We start from the raw sequence: 17,338 nt of genomic DNA, 5'->3' as shown, positions 1-17,338 counted from the left end.
ACCCCGTGGTAGTTGAGGCCGTTGCCGCTGGATGAACAGGACCCCGATCGAGCCGGTTGTGGGTGGATGAACAAGACCCCATGGGGGGCTGGATGAACAGGACCCCGTGGAGGGCTGGATGAACAGGACCCCGTGGAGGGCTGGTTGAACAGTAGCCGGTGGAGGGCTAGATTAATAGTAGCCCATGGAGGGGTGGTTGAACAGGACCCCGTGGAGAGGGCTGGTTGGACAGTAGCCGGTGGAGGAGCGGTCGAGGCTGGATGAACAGGAGCCGTGGATGAACAGTCGCAGGTGGAGGCTGGAGGAGGTCGACGGTGGATGAACAGTAGCCCGTGGAGGCAGTCGACGGTGGAGATGAACAGTATCCCGTGGAGTCCTGTTTTGTGGTACGCCACATCCCTCCCGATGAACAGGACCCCTATTTCGACCGTAGCGCTCCAACACAAGTCCGTTTCCTCCGTTTTGCGGTACGCCACACCCCTCCCGATCGACGGGACCCCGTTTCGATCGTAGGAGGTCCAAGAGAAGACCGTTTCCTCCGTTTTGTGGTACGCTAGACCCCTCCCAATGAACATGATCCCATTTCGACCATGGCCGGTCGAACACAAGGCCGTTTCCTCCGTTCTGCTGTACGCCAGGCCTCGTTTCGATCGGTTGTTCCGTCCAAGCCTGTTGGCTCCCGATGAACACGACGACGATGCAGTTTCTCCGTTCCGACCCATCCATGTACACGAGCACTGGCCGTACGTATGTGCGAGTAGGCGTTCGAGACCCCGCCCGTATGTACGTATGTGGCCGTATTTACTTTCTTGCACCCTGGCCGCTGTACGTACGTGTACATGATATTAACGGGTCTGCGTGACATGCTACGTGCGCGCCTCTACTACGACACATGCGCGCCTCTACTACGACACGTGCCCTTCCTTACACGGCCACGGTTCATCGCTGCAGCCTGTAGACAGACCGATCGACCAGTATGTATGTACACGTTCGCGACCAGAATGACAACGCTACATAGGCTTCGACTAGGTGGGTCCTGACTGTCAGGCACTTCCTTGCGTGCGAGGATGTAGCTGATGGGTCCCAACAGTCAGGGGGCAAATCAATTTTTTTTGCCCGTAATATGGACGCACTTCCTTGCGTGCGAAGATGTAGCTGGTGGGTCCCAGCAGTCAGGGGAAACATTTTTTTCGCGAAATACGGTGGCCCGTCCGGTGGGTCCCTGCTGTCGGTGGAGGAATCATTATTTTGCGCGTAATAAGGAGGCAATTCCTTGCTGCGGCCGTGGACCCAGCTGTCAGCCTCTCCACGTATAGTACTCTTCCGATGGAAATCGTTCGTTGACCACATTGACCACGCCATGCCGAGAGCACCAAGGCAGTGGACGACGGCGAGGCCTAGGAAGGGGACGACGGCGAGGCATAGGAAGGCGCGGCAGTGGATGCCCACGCGGAGAGGAGTACGAGGGTTCACTGGTTCGGCTGCGTTGTGAGGCTGCCGTCTCCGCAGAATAACAGGGGGTGTGGGTGAGTAGAGGGATGGCCTGGCCAGTGGTGGGAGTAGTAGGGGCGGTGAGGCCTCTGCGGTAGCATAGCCGGCCATGGGAGGCAGGATTAGGCGGCACGACCGGCGGCTTTGGGCGGCTGGAGCAAGAAGACTAGAGGTTGAAGATGCACTACGGCCGTTGGATGGACATCGTACGGTCACTGGAGCTAGAATCGTTCATATTGACTAAGTTGACAAAGTCCTCCGTCCGCGTCAACTTAGTAGGCCCACAAGTCTGCCTCCCATATGGTGGGTCCCAGCTAGCAGGGGGAGTATTCATTTTTTTGTGCGCAATAAGGAAGCACTTCCTTGTGTGCGAAGATATAGCTGGTGGGTCCGAGCTATCAGCGGAGGGAATGTTTTTTTCGTGAAATACAGAGGCCCTTCCAGTGGGTCCTAGATGTCAGGTGGAGGAATCATTATTTTGCACGTAATAAGGAGGCATTTCTTTGTGTGCGGCCGTGGACCCAGCTGTCAGCTTCTCCACGTACAGTCCACTTCTGATGGATGTCGTTCGTTGACCACGCCGCGCCGAGAGCACCAGGGCGGTGGATGACGGCAAGGCCTATGAAGGGAACGACACGGAGCCGGGGAAGACACGGCAGTGGCTGCACACGCGGTTGGGAGTACGAGGGTTGACTGGTTCGGCTGCCGTCGCCGCAAAATAACAGGAGGTGTGGGTGAGTAGAGGGATAGAAAGGCCAGGGATGCGAGTATGCTGGGGCCGTGAGGCCTCCCCGGCAGCACAACCGGCCATGGGAGGCGGGAGCAGGCGGTTCCACCGGTGCTGGTTTGGGCAGCTGGAGCAGGAAGATCAGAGACTGAAGAAGCACGATTGCCATTAGATTGACATCTAACGGTCTGACGCTGGTAGAGTCGATTGTTGACTAAGTTTCTTTTTTTGAGAAACCTTGTGTACACATGAACTTAGTAGGCCCACAAGTCAGCCTCCAAATCTGTGGCAGACAACATAGAGCCCATTTGCTATTTTTTTAATAATTTGCAGCCTATTTGCTAAGTCTTAAGTAATTTATTACAACCCATTCTCTGCCCAGGACCACAGTCAAAAAGTTCAACCTTATTTTGCACATTTCAGTGGAGTTCGAACTGTTGTAATCCCGAAATGATAAACATTTTTTTAAGAACTTATTGATTTGCCAAAAAAATCATTTTGTTTTTGTAAGCAATTAAGACGTGGGACAATTGAGTTGGTTTAAGGGAAAACCAGTGGTAAAAAAATCAGCGCTGGGAGGGAACACAACAACGAAAATAAGGATGTAAATATGAAAAGGGAACTTTATGTATGTTCAATATAATGATACGTGTATATGAACTAGTAAAACTATAGGTAGAGATTAGAAAACGGAAGTAGGACATGGCGTTTCAAGAGGAAAATAGAACTGGGCTGTGTGTTTGATTCAGTAAAAAAACTGCCTGCGGATGTTGTAAGACAAACTATAACTAACGCTGGCGGGCCAGAGGCCAGTAGATACCTGCTGGATCTTTTTGCCCCGTTGTCGTCATGGGCTAGGCCTGTTAAAAACAAAACCAAGCCTGGGCAGTCTACAACCCAGTTGAAACTTGCTCGACCTGAAAAAACAATATACCTGCTCAATAAACGAGAGAATTCTGCAAGTACAAACTGATAACTGGGATGCAGCAGGTATATTGTTTTTTCATCGTGATAATAAGTGCATGCACTTGTTTCAAAAATTTTGGAGAACTGGGAATTCGAACGACAGGTGCTTATGCTACCCATCAAATAAAAATCAGGTACCTGAAAATTCGTTTCGAAACAAATGATTCAGCTTTATATCCATGTCAATCCTCGGCATGATGGTTGGAAGCAAATGCCAAGTTCATACCGAAAGATCGTTAACAACAATACTAACTTGCAGACGACAAGGTAGTACAAGTACCAATACCAAACTAACTTATAATCTTTTTAGTCCTAGCCCTAGTGTTCGTCTGGTAGAAAATCTTGCAGAGGACCAGCTCCCGCTCCTTCTCTTGCGCCAGGTCCCCGAGGTGGTACTGGTGCATCACCGAGTTGGTGCTCTGCTGGTCAAACTTCTTGTTGTTATGCAGCACCAGAAATTTTTTGCTTCCCGTCTGCCGGCCGTTGACCATCACCGGCAAGGTATTGCCGGTCTTGTGCCACATCGCGTGCATGCGGCACTCCGACTGTATCTTGCGACGCGTCCACATGCCCCTTTTGAACGCCCTGGAATTGCGCTAGAAGAAATGCATGCTTAGGCCACTCAGTGTGATACATGCAGTATTGTCGAATGCAGGTTTTAGTGTACGTAGTTGGCATTTTCATAACATCTTTGGCATGTTGCAGTCACTTGTTTCACTTTTTATTAACTGTCAAATTGTAATTGCTTCACTAGGTCTGCGTCTAAAAAGAAAAATAGAGCTATAAACAAAGGAATATGTTTGTGCAAGTAGACGGCCGATCAGTGTCTTACCTGGAAGTTTCTCAGGATGGGTGTAGCATATGACGTGCTCGCTGTCGATGATTGGTATGAACAAATCGATGAGAGGGTGAGATCTCGCGCTTTCAGCATTCACTTTGGCCTCAAGGTGCTCGATCAGCTCCTGATCCGTGCGATTGAACTTGACGCCAGCCGGCAGCACTGGCCAATCCTTCTTGGACTTGCATCAGTTAATTCCAGTTATATGGTACTGAATGTATGATCAATCGACTGTTTTAAGTGAATGATGAAAGATTTCGACAGATAAGTGGTACTCCAAATCTGAAGTCCACAATACCTGACCACCCCGCCGGGATTCTTGTGTCACGTCACGCGCAGCGTGTTGTCACGTCAATTCATTGTGTGGACATGATGAATAATTTGACCGACGTATACTAGTACTGCTACTGTACTACTTACTAGTCGTATTTAGCATCACATTTTAACCATAGGTTTAACTAACAAGTATGCACTTGAAGCCTAATTGATATATATATATATATATATATATATATATATATATATATATATATAGGGCTGGACTATTCTGTTACCCGTAACAGAATAATATTCTGTTACCCCCGGCGAAATATAGGCGCGACGCACTGATACGTCTCCATCCTATATAATTTTCCAAACACTTTTGCCCTTGTTTTGGACTCTAACTTGTATGATTTGAATGGAACTTACCCGGACTAACGCTGTTTTCAGCAGAATTGCCATGGTGTTATTTTTATGCAAAAATAAAAGTTCTCGGAATGACCTGAAACTTCACGGAGAATATTTTTGGAATTTATAAAAATACTGGCGAAAGAATCAAGACCAGGGGGCCCACACCCTATCCACGAGGGTGGGGGGCGCGCCCAGGCGCGCCCCCTACCTCGTGAGCCCCCTGGTGCTCCACCAACCTCAACTCCAACTCTATATATTCACGTTCGGGGAGGAAAAATCAGAGAGAAGGATTCATCGCGTTTTACGATATGGAGCCACCGCCAAGGCCTAATCTCTCTCGGGAGGGCTGATCCGGAGTCCGTTCGGGGCTCCGGAGAGGGGAATCCGTCGCCGTCGTCATCATCAACCTTCCTCCATCACCAATTTCATGATGCTCACCGCCGTGCGTGAGTAATTCTATCGTAGGCTTGCTGGACGGTGATGGGTTGGATGAGATTTATCATGTAATCGAGTTAGTTTTGTTAGGTTTTGATCCCTAGTATCCACTATGTTCTGAGATTGATGTTGCTATGACTTGCTATGCTTCATGTTTGTCACTAGGGCTCGAGTGCCATGATTTCAGATCTGAACCTATTATGTTTTCATGAATATATGTGAGTTCTTGATCCTATTTTGCAATTCAATAGTCACCTACTATGTGTTATGATCCGGTAACCCTGAAGTGACAATAATCAGGACCAATCCCGGTGATGACCGTAGTTTGAGGAGTTCATGTATTCACTAAGTGTTAATGCTTTGGTCTAGTACTCTATTAAAAGGAGGCCTTAATATCCCTTAGTTTCCAATAGGACCCCGCTGCCACGGGAGGGTAGGACAAAAGATGTCATGCAAGTTCTTTTCCATAAGCATGTATGACTATATTCGGAATACATGCCTACATTACATTGATGAACTAGAGCTAGTTCTGTGTCACCCTATGTTATAACTGTTGCATGAAGAATCGCATCCGACATAATTATCCATCACTGATCCAATGCCTACGAGCTTTTCACATATTGATCTTTGCTTAGTTACTTTTCTGTTGCCACTGTTACAATTACTACAAAACAGCTACTGTTACTTTTGCCACTGTTACCGTTATTTCCATACTACTTTGCTACTAAATACTTTGCTGCAGATATTAAGTTATCTAGGTGTGGTTGAATTGACAACTCAACTGCTAATACTTGAGAATATTCTTTGGCTCCCCTTGTGTCGAATCAATAAATTTGGGTTGAATACTCTACCCTCGAAAACTGCTGCGATCCCCTATACTTGTGGGTTATCAAGACTATTTTCTGGCGCCGTTGCCGGGGAGCATAGCTCTATTCTTTGAGTCACTTGGGATTTATATCTGCTGATCACTATGAGGAACCTGAAAGATGAAAAAACCAAGATTTATCCCTCAACAACGAGGGGAGGTAAGGAACTGCCATCTAGCTCTGCACTTGATTCTCCTTTTGTTTTGAGTAAACTTGTGACACATAAACCTGCTTCTGCTATTAATTTTGATATGTCGCTTGTTATTGATGATGCCACTTCTAGTTTGCATGATACTTATGATGAAACTACTTCCATGCTTGATAATACTATGCCACTAGGTGAATTTCTTGATGAACAACTTGCTAGGGCTAGAGAGAATGAAATTATTGAAACTGATAATATTGATGAAAGTGATGATGAAGACTCTCCCCCTAGACATGAATTGCCTGTTGTGCCTGAGGGTTATGTTATGGATGAAGAAACTACTAGAGATTTTCTTGCTTGCAATGATAGAAATGATCTTAAGAAACTGTTAGCTAAGCTAAAAGAAAAATCTTTGAATGCTAGAATGAAATATGACCCTGCTTTTCCTACGTCACCTTTCTGTATTTCCGATAAGGATTATGATTTCTCTGTTGATCCCAAGAAATTACCTTGGTTGAATCTGATCCTTTTTACGGCTATGAATCTGAAACTGTTGTGGCACATCTTACTAAATTAAATGATATAGCCACCCTATTCACTAATGATGAGAAAACTCGCTACTACTACATCCGTAAATTATTTCCGTTCTCATTAAAGGGTGATGCTAAAACATGGTTTAATTCTCTTGATCCTGGTTGTGTGCGTAGTCCCCAGGATATGATTTATTACTTCTCTGCTAAATATTTCCCTGCTCATAAGAAACAAGCTGCCTTAAGGGAAATATATAATTTTGTGCAAATTGAAGAAGAGAGTCTCCCACAAGCTTGGGGGAGGCTTCTCCAATTACTTAATGCTTTGCTTGATCATCCTCTAAAGAAAAATGAAATACTTGATATCTTTTATAATGGAATAACCGATGCTTCTAGAGACCACCTGTATAGTTGTGCTGGTTGTGTTTTCAGGGAAAGAACTGTTGATCAAGCTGAATTGTTGTTGAATAATATGTTGACTAATGAAAACAATTGGACACTTCCTAAACCAACTCCTAAGCCAACTCCGAAGAAAAGGAGTATTCTATTTCCCAGTCCTGAAGATATGCAAGAGGCAAAGAAATCTATGAAAGAAAAAGGTATTAAAGCTGAAGATGTTAAGAATTTACCACCTATTGAAGAAATACATGGTCTTGATTACTCGACACAGGTAGTAAAGGTAAATTATCTCTATAGATATGATAAAGCTGAAATACCGTCTACTAAGTGTGCTAGCCAATGCTTGGATGAGTTTGATGACTTTATGGTTAAACAAGAAAACTTCAATGCTTATGTTGGTATACAATTGAAACGCAATGCTTATATGATTGAACACGAGTGATTATATATCTAAATTTAAAGGTGAACTTAAACTCATTAGTAAACATGCTTCTATGGTTACCACTCAAGTAGAACAAGTGCTTAAAGCTCAGAATGATTTTCTCAATGAATTAAATAACAAGAAAAATGATAATGTTGTTAGAGTTATGACTAGAGGGGATAAAATGACTTAGGAACCTTTGCATCCTGAGGGCCACCCTAAGAGAATTGAGCAAGATTCTCAGAGAACTAATGTTGATGCACCTAGTCCTTCTAAAAAGAAGAAAAAGAAAAATGATAGGACCTCGCATGCTCCTAGTGAACCTGTTGATGACACACCTGAGAATCCCAATGATATTTCTGTTTCTGTTGTTGAAACACAATCAGGTGATGAACATGAACCTAGTGATAATGTTAATGATGATGTTCATGTTGATGCTCAACCAAGCAATGACAATGATGTAGAGATTGAACCTGCTGTTGATCTTGATAACCCACAATAAAAGAATCAACATTATGATAAGAGAGACTTCGTTGCTAGGAAGCACGGTAAAGAAAGAGAACCATGGGTTCAGAAACCCAGGCCTTTTCCTCCTAAACCATCCAAGAAAAAGGATGATGAGGATTTTGAGCGCTTTGCTGAAATGATTAGACCCATCTTCTTGCGTATGCGTTTGACTGATATGCTTAAAATGAATCCTTATGCTAAGTACATGAATGATACTGTTACAAATAAAAGAAAGATACTGGAAGCTGAAATTTCCACCATGCTTGCTAATTATACTTTTAAAGCTGGAATACCTAAGAAACTTGGAGATCCAGGAGTACCAACTATACCATGCTCCATTAATAGAAACTATGTTAAAACTGCTTTATGTGATCTCGGAGCCCGTGTTAGTGTTATGCCTCTCTCTTTATATCGTAGACTTGATTTGAATAAATTGACACCTACTGAAATATCTTTGCAAATGGCCGATAAATCAACTGCTATACCTGTCGGGATTTGTGAGGATGTGCCTGTTGTGGTTGCAAACGTTACTATTTTAACGGACTTTGTTATTCTTGATATTCCCGAGGACGACAGTATGTCGATTATCCTTGGTAGACCCTTTTTGAATACTGCAGGGGCTGTTATTGATTGCAACAAAGGCAATGCCACTTTTCATGTTAATGGTAATGAGCATACGGTACACTTTCCGAGGAAACAACCTCAAGTCCACAGTATCAATTCTATTGGAAAAATTCCAACTATTACTATTGGAAGTTTTGAATTTCCTCTTCCTACTGTCAAGAAGAAATATGATATTCTTATTATTGGGGACCTGCATATCCTCGTTGAGGTAACCTAGTGTTATTCGAAAGTTCTCCGATTTCATGTGATTCAGAATGAGTTTGTTAACAAGACTTGATCAACCTTGTTAGTGGATTCCATTTGATGAGCATGAGATGGATGAAGTTAGAAAGAACAACTCTCTGTACCCTCCTTTTACTTTCTGTTATTTTGGATAAATAAAGCAAAAATAATATTTTCTGTCTGTTTCCTGAATTATTCATGCAATAAAAAAATACCCCGAAAATAAAAGTTCTCCAAATGCCCTGAAATTGAAATATGATTTTTTTCTAGAATATTTAAGAATATTTGGCACTGAGAACACATCAGGGCGAGCCACCACCTGGCCACAAGGGTCCAGGGTGCGCCCACCCCCCTGGGCGCGCCCCCTGCCTCATGGGCCCCATGTGGCCCCCCTCCACTTATTCCAGCACCCACACACTTTGTCTTCCTCCAGAAAAAATCACCACACAGCTCAAACTCGTGTTCTCGCTCGTTTTGCTGCGATTTTCGATCTTCTTGCTCAAAGCTCCATTCACAAAACTGATTTGGGGGATTGTTCTTCGGTATGTGACTCCTCCAATGGTCCAATTAGTTTTTGTTCTAGTTCTTTATTCATTGCAAATTTTTGCTGCTTAGGTGACCCTGTTCTTGATCTTGCATGTGAAATTTATTGGGTCCCAAGTAGTTCTAATGCATGATATAGTCTCTAGGAACTTGTGGGAGTAGTTGCTATCAATCTTGTTGTGTTTAGTTCACTTTTATTTTGAGTCACTTAAAATTTCAGAAATTTTTCAGAGAACGAAATATGTTTAGGCAAATGTACCAAGGCGGTTCTTCAAGGAAGCAAGGATCCAGGCCTGCAATACATGAGCCGGACCATGAACCACCAAGAGAAGCTCAAGTGCGGCCTTGTGAATGGCCTTCAGAAAATTTCATGGTACAAGAAGGAATTAAGGATGAATTTGACGCGTATGTGCGTAATGCTGAACTCGAGGGCTTCGTGTCAGATAAGTGCCCCCAACATTACTACCTAACTGACTCCTTTGTGAGAAGGTTTAAATTTACATCATCACGGAATTCTCACATGGTCCTATTTGATCTTTATGATAAATCTTATACCATGGACTTAGAGGATTTTAATACTACTTGTAAACTCCCGCAGTGGGGTAGTGCTAGTGAACCTCGCAGATCTGAATATAAAAACTTTCTTGCTAGTATAACTGTGGGGGAATCTAGGGAAATCACGCAAGCTACCATAGGGAGCATTCACTTTCCTGCCATACATTATTTTGCTCTCTTTATAGGTAGATGCATTAACGGTAAGGACGAGGCATGTCACATGTGCGTTCCCGATCATAGTGTTCTCAAGAGTGCTGTATTAGGAGATAAACAATATAACTTGGGAGCTATTGTTGCATGAAGGATGCATCATAACAGTATTAGCGGAGATTTGTTTGGTGGAATTTATGCAACACGTTTAGCCAATGTTCTTGAGGTACCCATTCGTGAAAATGATATGGAGTTGCCTCCTGCTTATCTAGATCTTTGTGCTATGGTTCGCCATCAGTTTATTGAGAGGAATGAACAGCCTCTCCAGTACCGACTAATCTTTGACAGACGTCGCGCTGTCCATATTGCTCTCCCTGCTCCTACTTTCTTTGACTTTCAGGCAAAAGGGAGATATGTTATAACCAGAGAGGAGGCGGATGAGTATGAGAGGAGGACGGACGCAGCTCGCCTCCAAGCTGCAGCTCATCAGGCAATAGCTGCTGCATCTCAGTACGACCCCAGTTACAACTTCAGATATCCGCCAGGCCATCCATGGGCATAGACCAACTTAGGCCAAAAGCCTAAGCTTGGGGGAGTACGTATTTCTCACCCACATTACATTCATGTTCACATGCTCATTCTAGTTGTCAGTGCTCATACTTTTTCATTGTACTATCCATGCTAGTTTATTTTCCTTTTTCTCGCTTTCTTCTTGTGTGTTTGAAAAACCTTAAGTAAAACCGAGAAAATTAGTTGTAGCTTTTAGCTAGTTTACTTTCCGTGCTGGTAGTAGTAATAATTAAAAGAAAACTCAAAAAGATTTATCATTCTTCTTTTGCTTGTTGGGAGCTTTCCCGTGTAAATAGTTTTATTTCCTTTCTTTTCTTTGGGGGTTGAGAGGAGAAAACCATAATGAAAATGTTGAAGTGGCTCTTATATGCATTATTGTTGATTTAACAAAGAGCCCATGTTACCTTTTCTTCTCCTTTGTATAAAATGCTTGTAGATTCTAGCTTAGTCCAATGCACGTGCACTATTATTATTATCCACACCGTTCGGTCGTGCAAGCGAAAGGCAATAATGACAATATATGATGGACTGATTGAGATGAGAGAAGCTGGTATGAACTCGACCTCTCTTGATTTTGTAAATATGATTAGTTCATCGTTCCCGATTCATCCTATTATGAATGAAACATGTTTGCAATGACAATTAGAGATTACAGTTGCTTATGCCATGCTTAATTAGCTAGGAGTTTATAATGGTTTACCTTGCGTGCCAACATGCTATTAAAACAGTTGTGATGTGGTATGATAGCATGGTATCCTCCTTTGAATGATTCGAGTGGCTTGACTTGGCACATGTTCACACATGTAGTTGAAACAAAATCAACATAGCCTCCACGATATTTATGTTCATGCTGGATTATATCATACTCATGCTTGCACTCAGTGTTGATTAATTTTAATGCATGTTCATGACTATTGTCGCTCTCTAGTTGGTCGCTTGCTAGTCTTTTTCTAGCCTTCACTTGTACTAAGCGGGAATACTGCTTGTGCATCCACTTCCATAAACCCCAAAGTTATTCCATATGAGTCCACCATAACTTCCTATATGCGGTATCTACCTACCGTTCCAAGTAAATTTGTATGTGCTAAACTCTAAACCTTCAAATGAAATTCTGTTTTGTATGCTCAAATAGCTCATGTATCAACTAGGGCTGTCTGTATCTTCCATGCTAGGCGGGTTATTCTCAAGAGGAGTGGACTCCGCTCCTCACTCACGAGAAAATGGCTGGTCACCGGGATGCCCAGTCCCATGCTTAAACCAAATCAAAATAATTGCAAACAAAACTCCCCCAGGATTGTTGTTAGTTGGAGGCACCCGTTGTTTCAGGCAAGCCATGGATTGATGTTTGTTGGTGGTGGGGGAGTATAAAATTTACCATTGCGCTTGGCAACCACCTGTAATGTGTGTAGCATGGAAGATATCGAGATCTCTCGGTTGTTATGTTGACAATGAAAGTATGCCACTCAATATATTATTTATCTCTATTGCAAAAACCGAGCTCTAGCACCTCCACAAATCCCTGCTTCCCTCTGCGAAGGGCCTATCTATTTACTTTTATGTTGAGTCATCATCCTCTTATTAAAAGCACCAGTTGGAGAGCACCGCTGTCATTTGCATCCATTACTATTAATTTACATTGAGTATGACTGGATCTCTTTTACCATGAATTACAATGTTTAGCCAGTCCTTGATCTTCAGAGGTGCTCTGCATTTATGTTTTGCGGTCTCAAAAAGGGCTAGCGAGATACCATCTTGTTATATCATATTATGATTGTTTTGAGAAAGTGTTGTGATCCGAGATTTATTATTATTGCTTGCTAGTTGATTATGTCATTGATATGAGTAAACATGAGACCTAAGTGTTATTGTGAATATGGTTAGTTCATAATCTTTGCTGAAAACTTGAATGCTGGCTTTACATATTTACAACAACAAGAGCAAACAGAGTTTGTAAAAGCTTTTCTTTATCACTTTCAGTTTTTCAACTGAATTGCTTGAGGACAAGCAAAGGTGTAAGCTTGGGGGAGTTGATACGTCTCCATCGTATCTACTTTTCCAAACACTTTTGCCCTTGTTTTGGACTCTAACTTGCATGATTTGAATGGAACTAACCTGGACTGACGCTCTTTTCAGTAGACTTGCCATGGTGTTATTTTTATGCAGAAATAAAAGTTCTCGGAATGACCTGAAACTTCACGGAGAATATTTTTGGAATTTATAAAAAATACTAGCGAAGGAATCAAGACCAGGGGCCCACACCCTGTCCACGAGGGTGGGGGGCGCGCCCCCTGGCTCATGGGCCCCCTGGTGCTCCACCGACCTCAACTCCAACTCTATATATTCACATTCGGGGAGAAAAAAAATCAGAGAGAAGGATTCATCGCGTTCTATGATACGGAGCCGCCGCCAAGCCCTAATCTCTCTCAGGAGGGCTGATCTGGAGTCCATTCAAGGCTCCGGAGAGGGGAATCCGTCGCCGTCGTCATCATCAACCTTCCTCCATCACCAATTTCATGATGCTCACCGCCGTGCGTGAGTAATTCCATCGTAGACTTTTTGGACGGTGACGGGTTGGATGAGATTTATCATGTAATCGAGTTAGTTTTGTTAGGGTTTGATCCCTAGTATCCACTATGTTCTGAGATTGATGTTGCTTTGACTTTGCTATGCTTAATGCTTGTCACTAGGGCCCGAGTGCCATGATTTCAGATCTGAACCTATTATGTTTTCATGAATATATTTGAGTTCTTGATCCTATTTTGCAAGTCAATAGTCACCTACTATGTGTTATGATCCGATAACCCCGAAGTGACAATAATTGGGACCACTCCCGGTGATGACCGTAGTTTGAGGAGTTCATGTATTCACTAAGTGTTAATGCTTTGGTCCGGTACTCTATTAAAAGGAGGCCTTAATATCCCTTAGCTTCCAATAGGACCCCACTGCCATGGGAGGGTTGGACAAAAGATGTCATGCAAGTTCTTTTCCATAAGCACGTATGACTATATTCGGAATACATGCCTACATTACATTGATGAACTAGAGCTAGTTCTGTGTCACCCTATGTTATAACTGTTGCATGAAGAACGCATCTGACATAATTATCCATCACTGATCCAATGCCTACGAGCTTTTAACATATTGATCTTTGCTTAGTTACTTTTCCGTTGCCACTGTTACAATTACTACAAAACTGCTACTGTTAATTTTGCCACTGTTACCGTTACTTCCATACTACTTTGCTACTAAATACTTTGCTGCAGAAGTTATCTAGGTGTGGTTCAATTGACAACTCAACTGCTAATACTTGAGAATATTCTTTGGCTCCTCTTGTGCCGAATTAATAAATTTGGGTTGAATACTCTAGCCTCGAAAACTGTTGCGATCCCCTATACTTGTGGGTTATCATGCGCCTACACCGTAGAATCTCCCCGACCCAGCCCGAACCCAACCCACCTTCTTCTGCCGGAGGCAGCCGTCGTGGGCGAGCGAGCGACGGCGGCAGCTGGAGCGAGGGAGCCCGCGGCGCCGTGACTGGCCGGGGACGGATCCACCGCCGCCATCCCCTTCCTCGGTGGCAAAGCAATGATGGGGCCGTGATCCCCGCCTCCTGCCTCCCTCCTTCGCCGGGGCTCCTTCGCCGGGCCCGTGATCCCGGCATCCAGCCTCCCTCCCTCGCCGGGGCTCCTTCGCCGGGGTCGTGCTCCTCGCCTCCTGCCTCCCTCCCTCGCCGGGGCTCCTTCGCCGGGCCCGTGATCCCCGCCACCAGCCTCCCTCCCTCGTCGGGGCTCCTTCGCCGGGGCCGTGATCCCCGCTAGCCGCTGCCTTCCCAGACCTCATCGCCAGACGTCCACCACAAGCAGGAGCGCCGTCGTCTCCCCAAGCTCCTTGCCTGCATCAATGGCACCGCCTCTCAAGAACATGCCAGTACGCCGCCCACGAGAGGAAGAAGAAGAAGAAGTCAGATCCAAGAACATGCCACTGGAGGTGATGTCTGCTTCCCACACTAATTTTCCTCAAAAATTGAATCAGTTCAAAAAATGTTTTCATGTCCGGGTTTGCCTGAAGAAAAATACCACGTTTGTGTCAGTTCATCAGTCCTGCTATGAAGAAGATTCAGTTTAAAAATTGCACACACTATGCTCTGCCTACATGTTACACTATGAGATTCATCAGTACTACATGTGTGCTGCATCAGTGACACATGTTCCTATGATGTAGAAGCTGATAGTACATTGCAAATGCTTGCATCAGTTCATTACACCACTGCCACTTGATGCACAATTTGGATGTCGAGGTTACTGTCAGTACCTCTAATATCCTAGCTTCAGTTCAAGCCAAAAAACATAAACTTATGCATCAGTCCAAGTAGCTACTAGGCTTTATATAAGGTTCAGCTACCACTGCAAGTTGTATGATGTTATTTCTAATACATGTCGTGTAGTTGCATCAGTTCGAACTAGTAAAAGAATGTTGTTGAAAAAATATACACTTGTTACACAGTAAGCTCAATGATACATAAACTAGGAGTACTTCTAGTGTAGTTGCATAAGTTATAGATGAAAAAAGAGAAGACATGCATCAGTTATACATATATATGCATATCCATACATCTCTGAAGTTCAATGTTCAATTTGCAAGCAGTGCACCAAATGTTTATGCATCAGTTATAGGAAAAAAGATAAAAAACTTTCCATAATAGATGAAGTTCAATGTTCAGTTTACAAGCAGTGCTATAAATCAATACATCAGTACATCAGTGCTGAACATGTACATTCATCAGTTCGACTGAAACTAAACCAGATACAAAATAGAGAACAAAGTTTAATAACGCCCAACGATCCAAGTTCAACTTGTACATTGCCTTCAGTGCATGACATGTTACCCATAGCATGTATACAAGAAAATGCAGAAAAGATTAATCCCAAAACTGTTGAATGTGTCAGATTACGGGTTCCGGCAAAACCCTTGAGGTTCGAACTCTGGGGTGTGCACGAAGATCTCTCTCTCCCTAGCTCACGCTCTCACCGCGATCTCAAAGCTCAGCTCGCCCAACCCGAAGAACAAGGGACACAAGAGTTTATACTGGTTCGGGCCACCAATGTGGTGTAATACTCTACTCCAGTGTGGTGTGGTGGATTGCTTTGTAGGCTGAGGATGAACAAGTACAAGGGAAGAACCGCCTCCTGAGGAGAGGCGTTCTAGCGCTCGGTGAGCTTGTTTGTGTGAGGATAGAATGGATCTGATCCCAGCTGAGTTGGGTTCCCCCCTCCTATGGTGGTGGCTAGTCCTATTTATAGAGGCCCTGGTCTTCTTCCCAAATGTTAGGCGGGAAGGGATCCCACAGTGGCCAATTCGAAGGGGGGCAGCTTGTACAAGCTATCCTGACAAAAGGTGGTCTTCGCCTGCCAAAGGCTCTGTTGGTGACGCCGTCGTGGGCTCCGCGGTGACCTCCATCCTACTGTCCTACTGGTCTTCGTCTTGTTGCACCGATATGGAAACCTTTGCCTGATGCCTCGGGACTCCCCACCTGTGCCTGCTCCTTTAGCACCGAAGAGGAAACGAGTACTCTGCGCCCGCTGGCGCCCGCCTGACCTTGGTCGTCATGGCTCATGTCATGGGGACCTTGCGAGCTGCCTCTTGCCTTGATCTCTCCGCCCCTCGCGAGCCAGCCTAGGGAGGCTGCCCCTAAGGAGGTCTTGTGTACTCCGCCTCGCAAGGCTTGGCCCCTCGTCAGGGTCTTGAGTGTTTGCTGGTGAAGATGGGTCGTACAGGGCCGCTGGTGGAGCCACGCCATGGGCCGCAGGCAGGCAAGTCTGGGGACCCCCGTTCCCAGAACACCAACAGTAACCCCCGGGCCCAAGGCACGCTCGTACTTAGCTTCGAGGCGAAGCCAAGGGACAAGTGCGGAGCGCCGCGGGCCCTAACTGTAACACCCCGGATGTAACTTTCCATATTTGTAACTCCAACTCTTGCCATTTTCGGCTATGTATTATGATATTCCCTTCGTGGTCGGGTTTTGTCTTTCGTTTTGCATTTTTTTCATGTCATGCATCTAATATCATGTCATCATGTGCTTTGCATTTGCATACGTGTTCGTGTCAAGCATCCGAGCATTTTCCCGTTGTCCGTTTTGCAATCCGGCACTCCCACCTCCTCCAGCGCACCCCTCTTGTTTTCTTTCGTGAGAGGGTGTCAAACGTTCTCGGAATGGACCGAGGCTTGTCAAGTGGAATTGGTATACCACCGGGAGACCACCGGTCAAGTTTCGTTCCATTTGGAGGTCGTTTGGTACTCCAACGGTTAACTGAGCAACCGCAAAGTCCGTTTGTGTGTTGCAGCAAAACCCCTCTCTAAACAGCCCAAAATCTCTCTAAGTCATCTCCATGCTCTAGGTCGTTCGATCACGATCGTGTGGGCGAAAACCATGCTCAATTTGGAGCCTCCTAGCTCCCTCTACCTATATATATGCCTCCCCTCCCAAAATAATCCGCAGATGAAACCCTAGCAAAACACCCCGCCGCCACCGGATGCGTCCACTCCCACCGGACGAAATCGCGCCGCCGCCCTCGCCCAATCCGCCGTCGCCACGTGTCGCCGCCGCCGGCCCGGAGAGCCCGTGCTGGGCCCTCCCGCCCGTTCCTCTCGCGCCGCCGCCCGCTCGCGCCCGCCTCCTC

This window comes from Triticum aestivum, chromosome 4D (genome assembly GCF_018294505.1).
Source record: "Triticum aestivum cultivar Chinese Spring chromosome 4D, IWGSC CS RefSeq v2.1, whole genome shotgun sequence".
Lineage (NCBI taxonomy): Eukaryota > Viridiplantae > Streptophyta > Magnoliopsida > Poales > Poaceae > Triticum > Triticum aestivum.
Note: the sequence above shows the minus strand (reverse complement) of the source record.